This window comes from Notechis scutatus, chromosome 6, assembly GCF_049901735.1.
Source record: "Notechis scutatus isolate UNSWTSFEM ecotype Mainland chromosome 6, rNotScu1.2, whole genome shotgun sequence".
Lineage (NCBI taxonomy): Eukaryota > Metazoa > Chordata > Lepidosauria > Squamata > Elapidae > Notechis > Notechis scutatus.
The window spans coordinates 23,046,299-23,064,403 of record NC_142014.1 but is presented as its reverse complement, the minus strand read 5'-3'; the positions used below and the strand labels follow the sequence as shown (position 1 = coordinate 23,064,403).

Sequence of the window (18,105 nt, the reverse complement as noted above, 5' to 3'; positions counted from 1 at the left end):
TAATCTCTAAGCAAACTTTGGATTCACAAACAGATCCCTCTCTTCTCTCTGACCACAAAGCAGTTCCCAGCCCATCTAAGTCTTAGATAAAATCTGTTCACAGATTTTAGGAGAACCGTGGGGCCTGAGAGGTCCCACAGTTCTCCTAAAATCTGTGAGCAGGCCTGAGCATTTTTCATGTCCGCAACCATACATGAGGGTAAACCATACTCTGTGACATGCATCCTTGGACTGGGATGCTTTTAAATTCTCCTTTATTTCGTTTCCTGATCCTGAGGCTGTGCCACAAATGTATGATGAGCTGCAAGCAGTGGGGGAAATAAATGGGGGGGGGACCCCACATCCCTCTGTATTTAGCCCACAAAGGAAGAAAAGCGGAGGGTTGGAAAAGGAAAACAAAAAAATAAAAACCCACTGATGGTAACATGGATTTAATGTTCATTTCAGCCTGGAAAGAGGCACATTTTAGTTTTTTCCCTTCACCCACTGTATTAAGTGGCAGGAGTCTGGTCCTTTCTTTTCCAACTTGCAGGTTTTATTCAAAGATAAAATGACACCCAAAGCCCCCATCGGTTCTCTTCCTACAATCCCCCAAAAAAAAATCCCAGTGAGAATCACAGAATCTAGCAGGTCCCGCCTGGCGGAGCCCAAATCAGAGTCAGAAGGGGTCCCCATGAGCACATCCAAACCCTCCCCGGCTGGCTCCCTGGATCCAAAATTGTCTCTCTCTTAGGAAACTTCTTCCAATGTTTTTTTCCATGTCTTTTTCCATGCCTGGCTTGACCTGCGAGGCATCCTCTCCCTCCCAAGGTTAAATCTTCCCAATGCCTCCCTCCGTTGGGAATTCCCCAGAAGTAACGCTCTTCCTTTTTCTCCTTTCTTCTTTTTCCTCGTCTTCTTTTCCCTCTTTTTCTCTTTCCCTTCTTCTTCCTCCTTCTCTCCTTACTTTTCTTTCATTTTCTCTTCCCCCCCTTCCTCTTCTTCTTTTTTCTTTCTTTTCCTCTTCTCTTCCTTTTCAAGGTTGCCCGAGGCTATCTACTCGCGCCCGCCTTGGCAGGCAGCAGGGCAACAGGTGCAGCCTGACCCGCACGGCGAGAAAACGGAGCACCGCTGAAGGTGCGGGGGTGGGGAGAGCGCCGTCAGCCCCCGCCGCCTGCCTCTCCTCCTTCCCTCCCTCGATCCGACGCGCGTTCACACGTACCCTTGTCCCAGCGGAGGTTCCGTCTAGCCGACCCGACAGACCCCGGCCCCTCCGCGCGTTCCCGTCGCGCGACAGGTCCGGAAGTGAGGTCGCCGCCGGCAGCAGCGGCAGCGGCGGCAGCAGCACTAAGCCGCGCGCGCCCCCCCCTCCCTCCCTCCCCTCCGCCACCCGCCCTCCCCGTGGCACGCAACTCGCAGACGGCAGCACGCAGCACGCACGCACGGACACGCGCGCCCGCCCCCACCCACTAATCTCGGGGAGAGAGAGTGGGGGGGGGGGAAGCGGGTTGCTCTGGGGAAGACCCGGGGCGGAATCTGGAGAGGATGCGGCGTCTCTGCACAGTGCGCACGCGCGCTCCACGCAAGGGAAAATTTTACCTGTGGCGCGCGGAGTTTTGCACGGAGATTGTTCCATCGATGCGGCGTTCAAACTGGCGTGCCGTGTGTGTAAACGGGGTGGCTCCTTCCATTTATGTCCAAAGCAATATCAATAGCCCTTAGACTTATATACCGCTTCACAGTGCTTTTACAGCCCTTTCTAAGCGGTTTTCAGAGTCAGCCTATTTGCCCCCAACAATCTGGGTCCTCATTTTACCCACCTTGGAAGGATGAAAGGCTGAGTCGACCTTGAGCCTGGTGGGATTCGAACTGCTGAACTTCAGGTAGCCGGCAGGCAGCAGAAGTAGCCTGCAGTACTGCACTTTAACCACTGCGCCACGTTTATTTTTCTCTCTTATTTTCCTTCTTGCCTTTTCCTTCTCTTTCCTTTATACCTCGCTCCTGCATCTTTCCTCTTCTATGCACTGGGGGTAAAGAGTAAAAGGAAGTGGGCTGGCTGATTTATTACAAGTAGTGCACACCCAACGGCCACAATTGAACCCCAAATTTATTTTTGTAGGTGAGACATTTGTTAATGGAGTTTTATCCCATTTTTACGACATTTCTTGCCACAGTTGTTACTGCACTTGTTAATAGCTCATGAGTTGGAAGCAACCGTGTCTGGGTCTCACAACTAAGGCTCTGTGCCTCCTCCAGACCTCCTCCAGACACAACACCACCCAGCTGGCTGCCACAATCACAATTGCTGGCACCAAATCCTAGAAGTTAACTTTAAGGCTGCATGTAAAAGTATTTACCTGTGTTGATCCTGACTCTGTCAAGGGATGATCTGATGTCCTAATCTAATCTTCACTCTGCTTACTGGTACCATCTTTGTGCCATGCACACTTTTATATATTCCTCCTTGATTTTTATTTTATTTATATCCTGCTGTAATATTTTTTTATACACAATTCAAGGCTCCTTCCTTCTATTTCCCCCACAGCAATAATCTTCTGAGTTGGGTTGAGAAAGAGAGACTGGTCCAAGGTCACCCAGCCTGTTTATTTGGCTAAGGTGGAACTAGAACTCACTGCCTCCCAGTTAATAACCTGGTGCCTTAACCCAGAAGTCTCCAAACATGGCCACTTTAAGCTGTGTAGACTTCAACTCCCAGAATTCCACAGCCAGCCATGTTGCCTGGGGAATTATGGGAATTGAAGTCCACAAGTCTTAAAAGTGGCCAAGTTTGGAGACCCTTGCCTTAACCACTAGACCAGACTGGCCTAAATCCTCAGTTGCTTTACTTTTGGTTGTCTTGTCACACCTTTCCTAACAACATTGTCCCTTTCTTAAGAGACCCACACACCCAGAATATTCCTAGCAATGATTTCACCAGAGATGAACCATAAGGATAAGTTAGTCCTTTAAGCTCCTTTCCTTAAGTGACCCTGAGCATGGAGTCCTTGTCATTGGGCAGACTTTGTGTCACCACAAAGCATGGCTGGCTGACGTGATCACTTGCAAATACAAACATCTTCAAGCCATCCGCACCCAGGCCACCCCTGAAACCTGCCCTGCCCTGCGTCCTTTGAACTCTGCCCATAAGAGATGCTGTTGGATAAGCACCTCCATTAAATTCATTGCATGCCAGCGTGGAGGGGAGGAAGCTGTAAATACAAGCATTCCAGAGGAGAAAACTTCCTAATGTAGCTAATGTAAATGTAATTCAATGAGAATAGGAATAGAGTAAGAATAAGAATGGAACGGAACAGAACAGAACAGAATAGAATAGAAAATATGGAATGGAATGGAATGAAATAGAATAGAATAGAATAGAATAGAATAGAATAGAATAGAATAGAATAGAATAGAATAGAATAGAATGGAATGGAATGGAAAAGATGGAATGGAATAGAATGGAATGGAATGGAATAGAATAGAATGGAAAAGATGGAATGGAATGGAATGGAATAGAATAGAATAGAATAGAATAGAATAGAATAGAATAGAATAGAATGGAAAAGATGGAATGGAATAGAATGGAATGGAATAGAATGGAATAGAATAGAATAGAATAGAATAGAATAGAATAGAATAGAATAGAATAGAATAGAATAGAATGGAAAATATGGAATGGAATGGAATAGAATAGAATGGAAAAGATGGAATGGAATGGAATAGAATAGAATGGAAAAGATGGAATGGAATGGAACAGAACAGAACAGAACAAAACAGAACACAACAGAATAGAATAGAATGTAGGAAGGGACCTTGGAGGTCTTCTAGTCCAACCCCGCTTAGTCAGAAACCCTATACCAGTAGTGGCAAACCTTTTTCAGCTCCCGTGCCAATAATTGCACACACGCTCGTGCGCTAGCGCTCATGTGCCAGCACCCAGAAGTAATGTGTGCTGGCTTCCCCCACATCCCCTGCGCCTGCACACGTGATCCCCTTGTGCACCACATGTCTGCGCCTGCGCGATCCCCTTTCCGTGCACCATGTGCATGCATGCCGAATCATCCCCCACGTGCTGCGCAAGTGCATGCAATCCTGCCTGCCATCCATCCGTGCATGCATGCACGATCCTGCCTTGCGCCTTGCGCCTCTGCACATGCATGCACGACACCCTTGCGCATGCTACACATCTCTGTGCATGTGCATGTGTCTCCCGTGCACCCCCTGCCCTCTTCCACCCATGAGCACCAGATACCCAACAATCAGCTGTTGGGCGGTGGCGCGCACCCATGTGCAATGGGGCTCTTCCGGGCGAGCTCTCATGTGCCGGGGGAAATGGCTCTGCATGCCACTTCCAGCATGTGAGGCATAGGTTCGCCATCACGGCCAGGGGTGGGATTCAAATTTTTTAACAACCGGTTCTGTGGGCGTGGCTGTTGGTGGGTGTGGCTTGGTGGTCATGTTATTGGCTGGGTGTGGCCAATTCAACATCACTCACATCGAGGCATGCATCTCCTTGCCTGGCTTCTCATGACTGTGGGGATGCTGCAACAGTCGTAAATGTGAAAAATGGTCATAAGTCACTTTTTTCAGTGCCATTGTAACTTTGAATGGTCACTCCACACAAGCAAAGTACCAACAAAGGAGGGGGAAAAAACTCCAGAGATGTTCCTGAGACAGGAAGTCTAGTCCTGCCAAGAATGTAATAAGGGTTAACGGAGAGGCAGTTTCTGTAAGAAATACCAGAATGTTTCCTTCCTGCCTTCCTTACAGGATTAGACCAGTAATTTCTTCTAACAACCGGTTCTCCGAACTGCTTAGAATGTTAACAACTGGTTCTAGTGAGTAGGTGTGAACTGGAAGAATCCCACCCCTGATCACGGCCCTATACCATTTCAAACAAATAGTTATCCAATCTCTTCTTAAATAATAAAGTTTGTTAAAATGAGCAAATTGTTAACCTCTTTGTTGATGGATCTATCCGCTGAGAGATTCTTGTGGCCCTTATTAGATATATGAGGGTGCAAGTTTATTTTGTCCCAGAACGTTAAGTCATCCCAAAACGAAGTGCCAGCCTGCCTCTATTGAATAAGTATGTGCCAAAGTGCGAAACACTGGAATCCTTTCAGAAAGGGAGACTCGGTCTTAGGCAGGGGATAAAAAAAATCCGAAACCAATATATTCAGAAAACGATGCCAACTCTGCCAGTCTGTTATTTTAGATTCCTATCTTTGGGTGGTGATCTTTTAAGATGTCCTTAATTGACCGGTTCTTCCTCTGGCTTGTGGAAACTTAAGTGAGTTGTCTTAATGTTAGGGGAGAAACCACAGCAGCATCTCCATAATTTCGTGATTTAAAACACCTTAAGAAGAGAAATGCTAAATTGCTGATGGACTTCAGAATATCCTCTGTCTCAAGTGCCTTTCAAACTGTCTACACGGGGACCATCAAAAACATCCTTCTGTTTTATCTCAATCTGCTAGGGACTTCGGGGTAGGACAGTGTTCTGAGTTGAGAAGAAGCCAGAACCCATGGAGAATTCGGATAGGGACAACCTAGCCACATGATGGCGAACCGATGGCATGCGTGCCACAGGTGGCACACAGAGCCCTCTCTGTGGGCATGCAAGTTGTTGCCTCAGCTCCGCTGTGCAGGCGCGCGCATCTGCCACTGGCCAGCTGGTCTTCAGGTCTGTCACCTATGCGTGGGGGGCGGGGTACATGCATGGGATGGGGCATAGGCACAGGAATGTGTGCGCATGCATAAGGACAGGGCGCATGTGTGGGGATGAGGCGCATGTGCGGGGGACGTGTGTGCATTACATTTTGGGGTGCTCATGCACACTTTGGGCACTCGGTGCCAAAAAGGTTAGCCATCACTGGCCTAGCCCCAGTTTGACATGGCAGTATTCAGATTCAGAAAGAGAGGGAGAGGGAGGGAGAGAGGGAGGGAGGGGAGAGAGGAGGAGGGAGGGAGAGAGAGGAAGAGGGAGAGGGGGAGGGAGGGAGGGAGAGAGAAGAGAGGGAAAAGAGGGAGAGGGAGGAGAGGAGGAGAGGGAGAGGGAGGAGAGAGAGAGGGAGAGAGGGAGAAAGAGAGGGGAGGGGGGAGGGAGGGAGAGAGAGGAAGAGGAGAAAGAGGAGAGAGGGAGGAGAGGGGGAGGGAGAGAGAGGGAGGAGAGAGGGAGGGAGAGAAAGAGGGAGAGGGAGAGAAAGAGGAGAGAGGGAGAGGAGAGAGAGGAGAGAGAAGCTGGAGAATTCTGGGAGTTGAAGTCCACAAGTCTTAAAGTTGCCAAGTTTGGGGACCCCTGAAACAGACAGATAGATGATAGATGAGAAAGAAAGCCATGTTGGTGAAATAAGCAAACAGCCAAACCATTGTCTTAAGAGAAAATATTACATAAGCCATCCAGAGGTAATTAAGGGTTGCTTTAGTTTATTGAAACCTAAAGATTATTACCTCCTTAGCAAGGTAGGAAGGTAGAATTGCTCTCAGCTCCACCTCTCCTAAATTAATTACAGCCAAAGCCTGATCCTTCAGCATAATATTTAACTATTGCTGGGTTGAAAGTGTTACGGTATGTTTCTGGGTTGAGGGCCTGAGGGTGGCACAGTTGTGTTTGCTGTGGGTTTTTAATTTGAGAGTGTGGCTCTTTCGTGAGTAAGAAGGTTGTTCCATGGGCAGTTCTGGTATCCTGGCAATTTAAAGGAGTTTTAGAAATAGACCAACGAACTGATTAGAAGACTTCAAGGGCCCTTCCCGACCCATTATTCTGTCTTCTATAGATAGTAAGGGGAGAACTTAAGAGGAAAGGAAGCTTTCCAAGATAGAAACTTCTCGGGGGTGGGGTGGAGGAAAAAACAAAATAGCGATAAGTTGAAAGAAGTTTTGATAAGCTCTTGATCATATCTACAATTTAATCTCTCGGAACCCTCTAGGAGTTTTTGACAGCTCAAAGTCCTCTTGCAGTAACTTGCAGAAAATAGTGCAAGCTATTGTAGGAAAGAGTTAATATGGTCTTCTTTTCCACTGTTGTTGCCTTGAGAGATTTAATTAGGTTAAAAACAAAGATCTTGTGTCTCTGATTTCTTCCCAGTTATATCTCAGGTTGTTGACCTCAAGGCACCACGAAGGATAACCTGATAACAGAATCCTTATTTAGCGACCATTTTAAAAGTTATCAGGAACAAGGAAGATAGGAATCTAATGTAATTAGTATTTTGGCTTCAGTCAACTAACAAGAAGAAAACTTAAATGAGTTTTTTTTTAATAAACATTGATTACCAGAAATTGCTTTTCATAATGTAACTTCGTAAACACAGATGGGGAATCCGCTCGATGTCGCATGTGCCTTTTGCAGTCTGAATGTACCATGTTTCTCCAACAACAAGACCTCCCCCAATAGGAAGTCCCAGCGTGTTTTATAGGCATAAAATGAAATTAAGCCCCTCCCCCCAAATTAAGGCCTATATTAAAACATGAGAAATGGGGGGGGAGGGGAAATGGCGGGGCGACTTGCCGTTAGGAAGTACTTTTGTTGCACACCCGGATATGGTGCGTTGACCTCGGCGTTGGTGGGGCACTTCGTATCGGGAGACCTTCTACCACCTTCTCCCCATGCTGCCACGGCGTTTAGAGCAATGCTGCGGCGTTTGGCTCAGCCACATGGCGTTTGGCGCAGCCACGCGCGGCCAGCCAGGGCTCCTCCCTGCAACCGGAGCCCGGCGGAGACACTCGGTTTCAGGCGCTCCTGTCGCCGCCTTCTCGGGCATCGTTCGAAGGCAAAGCCCATTCTTTTAAAAACGACGCCCTACCACCGGTATGATTAAGCCTCCCCTGCCTGAGAGGGCAGCCCAACCCCACATGGGGAGGCGAATCTCCCGGGGCCTCAGTGCAGGATCGGCCCACCCCGGGAGAAGCGCTCAGCCGCCATCCCTGCCTGGCACTGGGCAGAGCGCGAAGAGCTTCGCCTGGGACGCCCAGCACAGCTGACAGGCGGGCCCTCCTGCCCAGCGGTGAAGCTCTGGCCAAGGCAGCGAGCGCCTCCCTTCTGGGCCCTCCGCTCATCCCTCCAGGGCCACGCCAGAGCCGGGCAGGCTGGGCAGAGCCAAGAAAGTGAGCCGCAGGTGCGCACCCGTCTGCCAAGTGAAAGAGCCGGGCCGACCCGAGCTTGGCTTCCCAAGTCCCTCCAGCCCGACCCCGAAGGGGCCACCGGGAGAGGCCGCCCAAAGCAGTGATAGCGCCCACCCGTCCGCGGACAGGGAGGCAAGGCGACGGCAGCGCTGCTTCCCTGGCCGGCGGGTCCAGCAGAGAGAGCCGGAAGCCGCCCGTCCTTTCCACCCCTCGCCCAGCCCGTCCCCATCCCCCATAAAGCTGTCAAGTTTGAAGACCCCTGCCCTAAAGCATAGATAGAATAGAATAGAATAGAATTATTTTTTGGCCAAGTGTGATTGGACACACAAGGAATTGGTCTTGGTGCAAATGCTCTCAGTGTACATAAAAGAAAAGATATATTTATCAAGAGTCAAGAATCATCAGGTACAACACTTAATAATAGTCATAGGGTACAATAAGCAATCAAATCATAGCAGGAAACAGTCAATATAAATCGTAAGGATACAAGCGACAAAGTTATGACAATGCTTCTTTGACTAGTCAGGGGTATCAAACTGGCGGCTTGCGAGCCAGATGCGCCCACCCCAGCTCTGTGAAGGGGAAAAAAACGTCATGATATGTCACATGACGCAGCGAGTTTGACACCCATGGACTAGGTGGTCTTTCATTGAAGCCCTCAAGGTCATTCTTATGTCCTTGGAGTTTCCTGTAACTCAATCAGAATAGAGCTGGAAGGGGCCTTGGAGGTCTTCTAGTCCAACCCCCTGCCCAAGCAGAAGACCCTATAAAATTTCAGACAAGTGACTGTCCAGTCTCTTCTGAAAAACCTCCAGTGATGAAGCACCCACAACTTCTGGTGGCAAGCGGTTCCATTGGTTAATGGTCCTCACTATTGGGAAGTTTCTCTTCAATTCCAGGTTGCTTCTCTCCTTGATTCGTTTCCATCCACTGTTGAAAGGACTGTGTTGTAGATTGGAGAGAGATGATGGTCCTTTCAGCAGTCCCAAGAAGGCTCAGGTGACTCTTGAGAACACAGATAAACCTGCAGGTGGCCTCAATGACTCTCTAAAAAACATGCAAATGATCAGCTGCCTGCAAGGAGTATAAATCCTTCCATTTCTTACCATCCAGTCAGAGCTGAAGAAGCTTCTTGGGTGAGAAGCAAAACGTCTTCAAAGAAAAACCAGAAAGCCCAGTGGAAGAAAGAAAGAGAAAAGCACCTTTGGGACAACCATGACCTGGATGACTGAGAACCTCCATAAATATTTAGGACAATGTTTTTCAACCTTGGTAACTTCAAGATATATGGATTTCAGTTCCCAGAATTCCCCGGCCAGCCTGCTTGGTGCTCCTGAGTGACACAATAGGGTATAACCATAGAAAGGGGACCTCCAAACTTGGCAATTTTGAGACTTGTGGACTTCCACTCCCAGAATTCCCTAGACAGCATGACTGGCTGGGGAATTCTGGGAGTTGAAGTCCGCCAGGCTTAAAGTTACCAAGGTTGGAGGCCCCTGTTCTAAGCCATTTTAGAGCAAGGATCTTCACTTGTCCCCTTTAGATAAGCCAGGTTCTGCCCAGCCAACTATACCTCCTGCTTGTGTTAACTTTTGCAGCAGCTACAGCAATGGTGGATTCAAATTTTTTCACTACTGGTTCTGTGGGCGTGGCATGGTGGCCGTGGCAGGGAAAGCATACTGCAAAATCCCTATTCCCTCCCTACCCCACTAACCTGCTTTCCAGCTCCGTTCCCCTGTGCAGGGCAACCAAAGACCCAGCCAATCAGCTGGGACTCGGGAGGCAGAGAATAGATGGGGGCGGGGCCAGTCAGAGGTGGGATTTGCCAGTTCTCCGAACTACTCAAAATTTCCGCTACTGGTTCTCCAGAACTGGTCAGAACCTGCTGAATACCACCTCTGAGCTACAGGTATTAGTATCTGTGTGTATAATAAATCAAGTATATTTTGGGAATTTCCTATGGAAGGAGGGATTGAAAGACAGCTCAGTAAATAGGTCTCTTTGGCCTTACACAAGATTTAAACCTTGTTGTTTCCTAATCTAAGCCTGATGAGATCAAGTACTGGTTGCTACACAAACACAGAACGTATACAGCAAAATTCAAAAGTTGCAGATTCCCTTCTGCAACTTTAAATGGATCTGTGCAAAAGTGAATTAAAATTGCTTGGAAGATGGATACAATGATCGTGTTTGCTTTTTAATGTCAGTGTCAGTGGTGATGTTTAAAACGGGCTGTAATTTATTTGCAATAAATATGCTGGGCTTAATAATGCTACTGCTGAAACATGGTCAAAATTCAGAATGCGTTTACAATTTTAACATTCGTGGTTAGCAAATAACATTTATGCTAATATTGAACATCAGACTGGAAAAGCATTTACAAAATAGGTTGGAAAACTTTTGCATCCTTTTTTTAACCCAATGTAGCTTTAACCAAAGTCACAAATGTGAAGGATTTTTTGTTTGTTTGGCCCTTTGTTTAATCCCTAGGCCTCAGTTTTATTTCTTGCATTAAATCCTTGCAAATTCAAAGAAACATGTTTTGTCTTGTTTGTTTTCAATTTAATGGGCAGAAATTCCCTTTAACCTGAGCTGGAATCAACGCAATATATTTATTCTGCATAATCACATTGGTGATGTAAGTAATAGTTGGTGCAGCAATATTTGCAGGCTAAATAAATACTTGCCAGCTGTGTCCATTCTATTCCTTATACATATATTAATCTGGGAGGATTAAAACAAAATATACACATTGAGTACATCAATAACCAGAAACAAACAGGCCTGTGCCAGTAATAACAGTCTGAGCGAAACTGAATACATCTCCATGCTGATGTTTTCTATATCATGGATAAATTAAAATGCTAGCTTTATGCAATCATGTTGCTTAACAATTAAGTGTTTTTTAAATTTTACTACTTGGAATAATAGTGACAGTTTTATAAGGCTGAAAATGAATGGCTTTAGCCAGTGATGGCTAACTTTTTGGGGCTCCTGTGCCAAAAATTGTGTGCACATGCACATGCCAGCAGTCAGAAGGCAATGCCCGCACCCCCATGCTCCCTGCGCATGCGTGCACCACCCCCCCTGCAGGCATAGCGCATCTCTGTACATGTGCTCGTGATGTCCTCACATGCCATGCGTCTCTGCGCATATGCAAGTGATCCCCTGTGCTGCTGTACATGCCGTGCATCTCTGCACATGCGTGCAAGACCACCCGGGCATACTGTGCATCTCTGCGCATGTGTGCGCGTCTCCTGCGCCCCTGCCCTCCGTGCTTGCACGCCTGATACCCGACAATCAGCTGGCGGGTGGCGCATGCGCATGCACAGTGGGGCTCTTCCGAGCGATCTCTCGTGTGCTGGCAGAAGTGGCTCTGTGTGCCAATTCTGGCACGCATGCCATAGATTCACCATCACGGGCTTTAGCTATAGTAGGTATATAGAGCTAAGCAAACACAGTGGACAGAAGAATTTGCATCTGGAAATTGTGGGTCTAGACCTCATTGTTTGCCCTGGGGGCACAAAGAAGATTGGACACATGCACCCATAACCGGGCAACTGTTCTGAATACAAGTGGATAGGAATACTATGTGTGGTGGTTTGTGACTACAAAGGTGGCAGGTGGTGTGATGGCTACAGTGAAGCGGCAGTCTCCTAGCGGGAAAAAAGATCACACATTCCCATGAGACAAGAGGTAGCACAACTTGGAGTTGGACTGGAGAAGGAGGGAGGGAGTTCGGGTAGCCACTCCCTAGAATCTGCCAGGGTACATCCAATAGGCTGAAAGTAGTAAGGGTTTACTCTGGCAAGATTCTGTCTATATGGTGTGAGCCACTGGTGGGATTCAATTTTTTTTTACTACCTGTTCTATGGGTGTGGCTTGGTGGGTGTGGTGGGCTTGGAGGGCGTGGCAGGGGAAGGATACTGCAAAATCCCCATTCTCTCCCCACCCCACTCACCTGCTTTCCAGCTCTGTTCTCCTGTGCAGGGCAACCAAAGAAGACCCAGCCGATCAGCTGGGACTCAATGGGAGGCAGAGAATAGATGGGGTTGGCGGGGCCAGTCAGAGGTGGGATTTGCTGGTTCTCCGAACGACTCTGAATTTCCACTACTGGTTCTCCAGAACCTGCTGAATCCCACCTCTGGTGTGAGCCAATAAAGAACTGAACTTTGGCTGGATTTCATTCTTGGGCTAGGCCTGATACTAAGAAAGAAAAGACAGGTAGAAGGAGGATCTACCTGATTTCTCTTTGCCTATCAGGTACGTCAGCAGCAATGCCGCAAGTTTGGGAACCACGCTGGCCCAGGATTTAGGTCTACACCAGGGCTGTCCAACCTTGGCCCCTTGAAGCCTGGCAAAGCTGGCTGGGGAATTCTGGGAGTTGAAGTCCGCCAGGCTTCAAGGGGCCAAGGTTGGACAGCCCTGATCTACACAGTAGTTCTCTCAGAGGTGAACTAGGAAATGACGCTCCAGCAGCTCTCAATATAAATCATAAGGATACAAGCAACAAAACTAGTTTCGTTAGTTGTTGTGATGAAACATCTTCCAGGCATTGGTGTATAGCCACAAACAACCCATTGCAAATAAATAGATCAAAACAGTGGATTACATCAGCCTAACTCCCTTATAAAAGGTGGCTAATCCTATCATCAAGGGTTTGAGATTGGCTTATATAGTTGATTAAGATCTGGGATAAACAGGGTAGGCTATGCTGATATCATGCCCAGAAAAGCAAAGGTCTAGGAAATAAGATCTGTATTAACCCATATAAACTAGTGATTAGCCATCTACCTATACTTATCATTTATCAGAGATGCTTGATATAAATGATAAGTGATATAAATGGCATATAAATTTGCTAGATAATTTTTTTTTTACCACACCCTGCAAGCACCTCTATTAAGCTCCATGGAACTTAAATACCTGTGCTTTTTCTAACAATATGCGCAATATTCAATTAGTTCATCAGTTAAATGCTAAGGAAGTAATAATACTTCCCCATACTTTTCTTTATTAATATACTTGTTGCTGGAACATACCAATTTTTTTTTAATTAAATAAACATAACAATTTATATACATGGTAAACCATCAGGGCTCATTTTGGAACAATATAAAACAATGTGTAATAAATCAATCAATAAGTGCATGTCTCTAAATAACAATAGCAATAGCATTTAGACTTATATACCGCTTCAAAAGAAAAGAGACATTCGTCAAGAGTCAAGAATCATCAGGTACAACACTTAATAATAGTCATAGGCTACAATAAGCAATGAAATCATACTAGGAAAGAGGCAATATAAATCATAAGGATACAAGCAACAAAGTTACAGTCATACAAAAAAACCGGGCACGGTCATATGGTGACCCATTTAACGACTGCCATGGACTGTAATGCTGGGCTCCATTACCGTCATAAATTGCGGGACTACCTGTACAGCAATGTTTAGCCTGTTTCCACAAGTGCAGAATAATATGTTTTGCTTAGGGCATCTGAGTTGCTTTTCCATTTTACAAATCAATATTTAGTTAATGAGAAGGAAAGTTAATAACCCTTTACAAGGCCTGGAATCTGGCAATCAGTATGATGGGACTTGAGAAATTGAGACGGATTGTAGCAAAGTTTTTCCCGCACTTGGTGAGGAGCAGCGGTTTTAAGAAGGGTCACTGTGCCTCCTTGTGGTGACAGTTAGATTTGGCCAATGAGCTGATATAACAGAATAACAGAGTTGGAAGGGACCTTGGAGGTCTTCTAGTCTAGCCCCCTGCTCAAGCACGAGACCCTATGCATACCATTTCAGATAAATGGCTGTCCAATCTCTTCTTAAAAGTCTCCAGGTTGGGGCATCCACAACTTCTGAAGGCAAGTGGCTCCAATGATTGTTTTCACTGTCAGGAAATTTCTCCTGAGTTCTAGGTTGGTTCTCTCCTTGATTAGTTTCCATCCATTGTTTCTTGACTTGACTTCTGGTGCTTTGGAAAATAAGTTGACCCCCCCTCAAATTGTGGCAGCCCTTCAAATATTGGAATGCTGCTATCATGTCACCCCAGTCCCATCTTTTCACACCTCATTCCTGCAACCATTCTTTGTATATTTTAGCCTCTGGTACCCTAATTATCTTTGTTGCTCTTCCCTGCACTCTTTGAGTCTCGATATCTTTTATGCACCGTGGCAATCAAAATTGGATGCAATACTTCAAGTGTGGCCTCACAAAGACATTAAAAGGTTGTACTTATCACCCATCCCCTCCCACTTGTGACTGTATATCTGTAACTTTGTCACTTGTATCCTTACGATTATATTGACTGTTTCCTAGTATGATTTGATTGCTTATTGTACTCTATGACTATGATCAAGTGTTGTTCCTTATGATTCTTGACTCCTGACGAATGTATCTTTTCTTTATGTACACTGATGTACACTGAATCACACTAATAAAGAATTTGCATTCTATTCTATTCTATTCTATTCTATTCCTTGTGTCCAATCATTCACTTGGCCAATAAATCCATCCCATCCCAATTCTATTCTATTCTATTCTATTCTATTCTATTCTATTCTATTCTATTCTATTCTATTCTATTCTATTCTATTCTATTCCATTCTACTCCATCCCATCCCATTCCATATTTTCTATTCTATTCTATTCCATTCCATGCCATTCCATTCCATTCTATTCTATCCCATCCCATCCCATATTTTCTATTCTATTCTATTCTATTCTATTCTATTCTATTCTATTCTATTCTATTCTATTCTATTCTATTCTATTCTATTCTATTCTATTCTATTCTTCTCTATTCTTATTCTTATTCTTATCCTTATTCTATTCTACTAATATTTCATGTGATCTTGATTCTATCCCTCTGTGAATGCAGCCTACCGGTAGGACTGTATTGGCATTTTATACACCTCCTTCTCTTCTTACAGCACCGTCTATTTTAATTAAAATTGTCCTAATCTTTCAACCAAAGAGAAATTGGAGGTGGATTTGAGAACTTAAGCTCAGGTAAAGCATCCTAAGCAATTTAGAGGTAACAATAAAATATGGCTTAATGGAGACGAATGGGAAAAGAAGCAACTGGTAAGCACCAGTTGACTTTCTTCACCGTCTTGGAAACACAAAAAAGCTGGAAGTACCTTTTGTAACAAAGCAGAGCTTTTGCCAGATGCATGGGGTTGGAGGGGGGGTGTGGCCTCAGCCCTGGCAACGTGAAAAGATGTGAAGTTCAACTCCCAGAATTCCCCAGCCAGTTTTCTCTAGGTTGAGAAACACTGTATAGATTTTCAAAAGTTCTGACTTTTGATAAATCGTGTTTGTTGGAGAAGGAGCTATCTGACTTCTCCTGGTTTTTGGCCTCTCCTCCTACAATATGGTCTTAGGGCAGGGGTGCCCAACCTCCGGTCCATGGACCAGCAATGGGCTACGGCATGCCAGAAACCAGGCTGCACAAACAAGCGAAGCCCCATCTGCAGGATGCAGGCAACATTTGAAACCACCCACCCCTCTGGTCCACGGAAAAAAACTTCTCTCCTTGATACTGGTTCCTAGTGCCCAAAAGATTGGGGACTGTTGATCTTAGGGTATGTAGTTTGGAAGCCACTAAATAAGGCAACTTGATCTGGACTTCAAAAGTCTGTATAGCTACAAGCAAGCACACACACACACAAACACACACACAGACAAAGAGGGGGAGAGAGAGAGACAGAGAGCTTCAGCTCTTTGACACCATCTTGTGGCCATGTGGATGGTGGTAGTGGTGGTATTCAAATTTTTTTACTACCGGTTCTGTGGGCGTGGCTTGGTGGGTGTGGTGTGGTGTGGCTTGGTGGACATGGCTGGGTGGGCATGGCAGGATAAGGATACTGCAAAATCTCCCTTCCCTCCCCACTCTAGAGGAAGGATACTATAAAATTCTCATTCCCTCCCCACCCCACTAACCTGCTTTCCAGCTCCGTTCTCCTGTGCAGGGCAACCAAAGAAGACCCAGCCGATCAGTTGGGACTCGGGAGAAGGAGAATAGATGGGGCCGGGGCCAGTCAGAGGTGGTATTTGCTGGTTCTCCGAACTACTCAAAATTTCCGCTACCGGTTCTCCAGAACCTGTCAGAACTGGCTGAATATTACCTCTGGATAGTGGTATCCTTTGACTCAGGGGTGTCAAATTCACGTCATCACCACGTGATGTATTGGGACTTTCCCCCCCTTCACTAAACCAGGCGTGGGTGTGGCCAGTGCATGACACATCTGGCCTGTGGGGCCAGAGTCTGACAGCCCTGCTGTCAAACTGGTAGCCTATTGTAGAAAATATTGATCACCTGGGAAAGCCAAGAGTACAAAAAAAAAAGGGGGGGGGGAACAGCTATAATTTAATTTTCTTTTCGCTGTGGTTCTTGCAGATGGTGTAATGTTTGACCCATCCATTATATATTTCAAGAATTGAATAATATCTATTTGTCAGAATGGGTCTGAGACAATATTCTTAACCCTGACAACTTGAAAATATGTGGAAGTCAACTTCCAGAATTTCTAAATGAGCATACTGGCTGCGGCATTCTGGGAGTTGAAATCCACACATTTTCAAGTTGAGAAACACCAGTCTAAAATGTGATACCCAGACATTCTGCTTTTCTTGTTTCTCCCTTGACTGATCTCCAAAAGCTAAGCAGGGTCAGACCTGGTTAATATTTGAATGGGAAATGCCAGGAAGCCCCAGAAAATGTTTCTAATTAGCGCAAATATAAAGCAATGTGCTAAGTGTTTTCAAGAAAGCTACATGGATGTTTCCAGTCATTTAAAGTCAAACCTGACTTGAAAGAGACTTCATTTTTACTGCTCCGATTTGCTCAATATGTACCTGAGTTTTCAATGGGAAGGCCACCGTAGCAGAGGTGGTATTCAGACAGTTCTGACAGGTTCTGAAGAACCAGTAGCGGAAATTTTGAGTAGTTCAGAGAACCAGCAAATACCACCTCTGACTGGCCCCGGCTCCATCTATTCTCTGCCTCCCATTGAGTCCCGGCTGATCGGCTGGATCTTCTTTGGTTGCCCTGCACAGGAGAACGGAGCTGAAAAGCAGGTTAGTGAGGTGGGGAGGGAATGGGGATTTTGCAGTAACCTTCCCCTGCCACGCCCTCCAAGCCACAACCACCAAGCCACACCACACCCACCAAGCCATGCCCACAGAACCGGTAGTAAAACATTTTGAATCCCACCACTGCAACGTAGTATCTCTTTTTAGCTCACATGCTGATTCTGCCTTTAATCAAAGCTCAAAAATGCAGGGACAGATAATGGCCATGGCTTTGGTTCCTCTGAGCGTTATTTCTCTCTCTCTTCCTTTAAGTGTTATTTTTCATCATGCACAATGCAGGCTGGCTTAAAAGCTGTAATAAATCTGAAACCTGCAGTGAGCATTAACTGAGACAGCACTATGTAACCCAGTGAGATCATGGAGCTTTATAAATCAACCTGGGTGAAGTTCAGTGGAGAATAGAACCGCAGAGCGTGAGCCTTAGCAAGACTTTTGATAAAGCAGGAAGGTGACCTCATTTAAAAGGAGATGAAATCCTTTTCCTTCCTAGACCAAAAGATTACCTTCACAGCAGTGGTGGGATTCAATTTTTTTTACTACTGGTTCTGTGGGTGTGGCTTGGCGGGCTTGGCAGGGGAAGGTTACTGCAAAATCCCCATTCCCTCCCCACCCACTAACCTGCTTTCCAGTTCCGTTCTCCTGTGCTGGACAACCAAAGACCCAGCCAATCAGCTGGGACTCAATGGGAAGCAGAGAATAGATAGGGGGCAGGGCCAGTCAGAGGTGGTATTTGCCGGTTCTCCAAACTACTCAAAATTTCCGCTACCGGTTCTCCAGAACTGGTCCAAACCTGCTGAATACCACCTACTTCACAGTCAATTGACCAAAAACCCTTACATTTTTCCCTAGCAGATGTTCAACATAAAAAGAGTTTGGATATGACTTTACCTCAGGGGGAA

At 46.0% G+C, this 18,105-nt stretch overlaps 1 protein-coding gene across 2 annotated transcripts in view; it reads right to left on the bottom strand.

Moving 5' to 3' along the window:
* Nucleotides 1-1,367, bottom strand: part of PPARA (peroxisome proliferator activated receptor alpha) — a 46,100-nt gene extending 44,733 nt beyond the window's left edge. Inside the window, exon 1 of one of the 2 annotated variants that reach the window (XM_087969525.1) lies at nt 1,202-1,367. The gene's annotated coding sequence lies outside the window, so the exon portion shown is untranslated. The remainder of the gene's footprint in view (nt 1-1,201) is intronic. The other variant, XM_026679256.2, reaches the window with a different exon arrangement.
* Nucleotides 1,368-18,105: the final 16,738 nt, after the last annotated feature.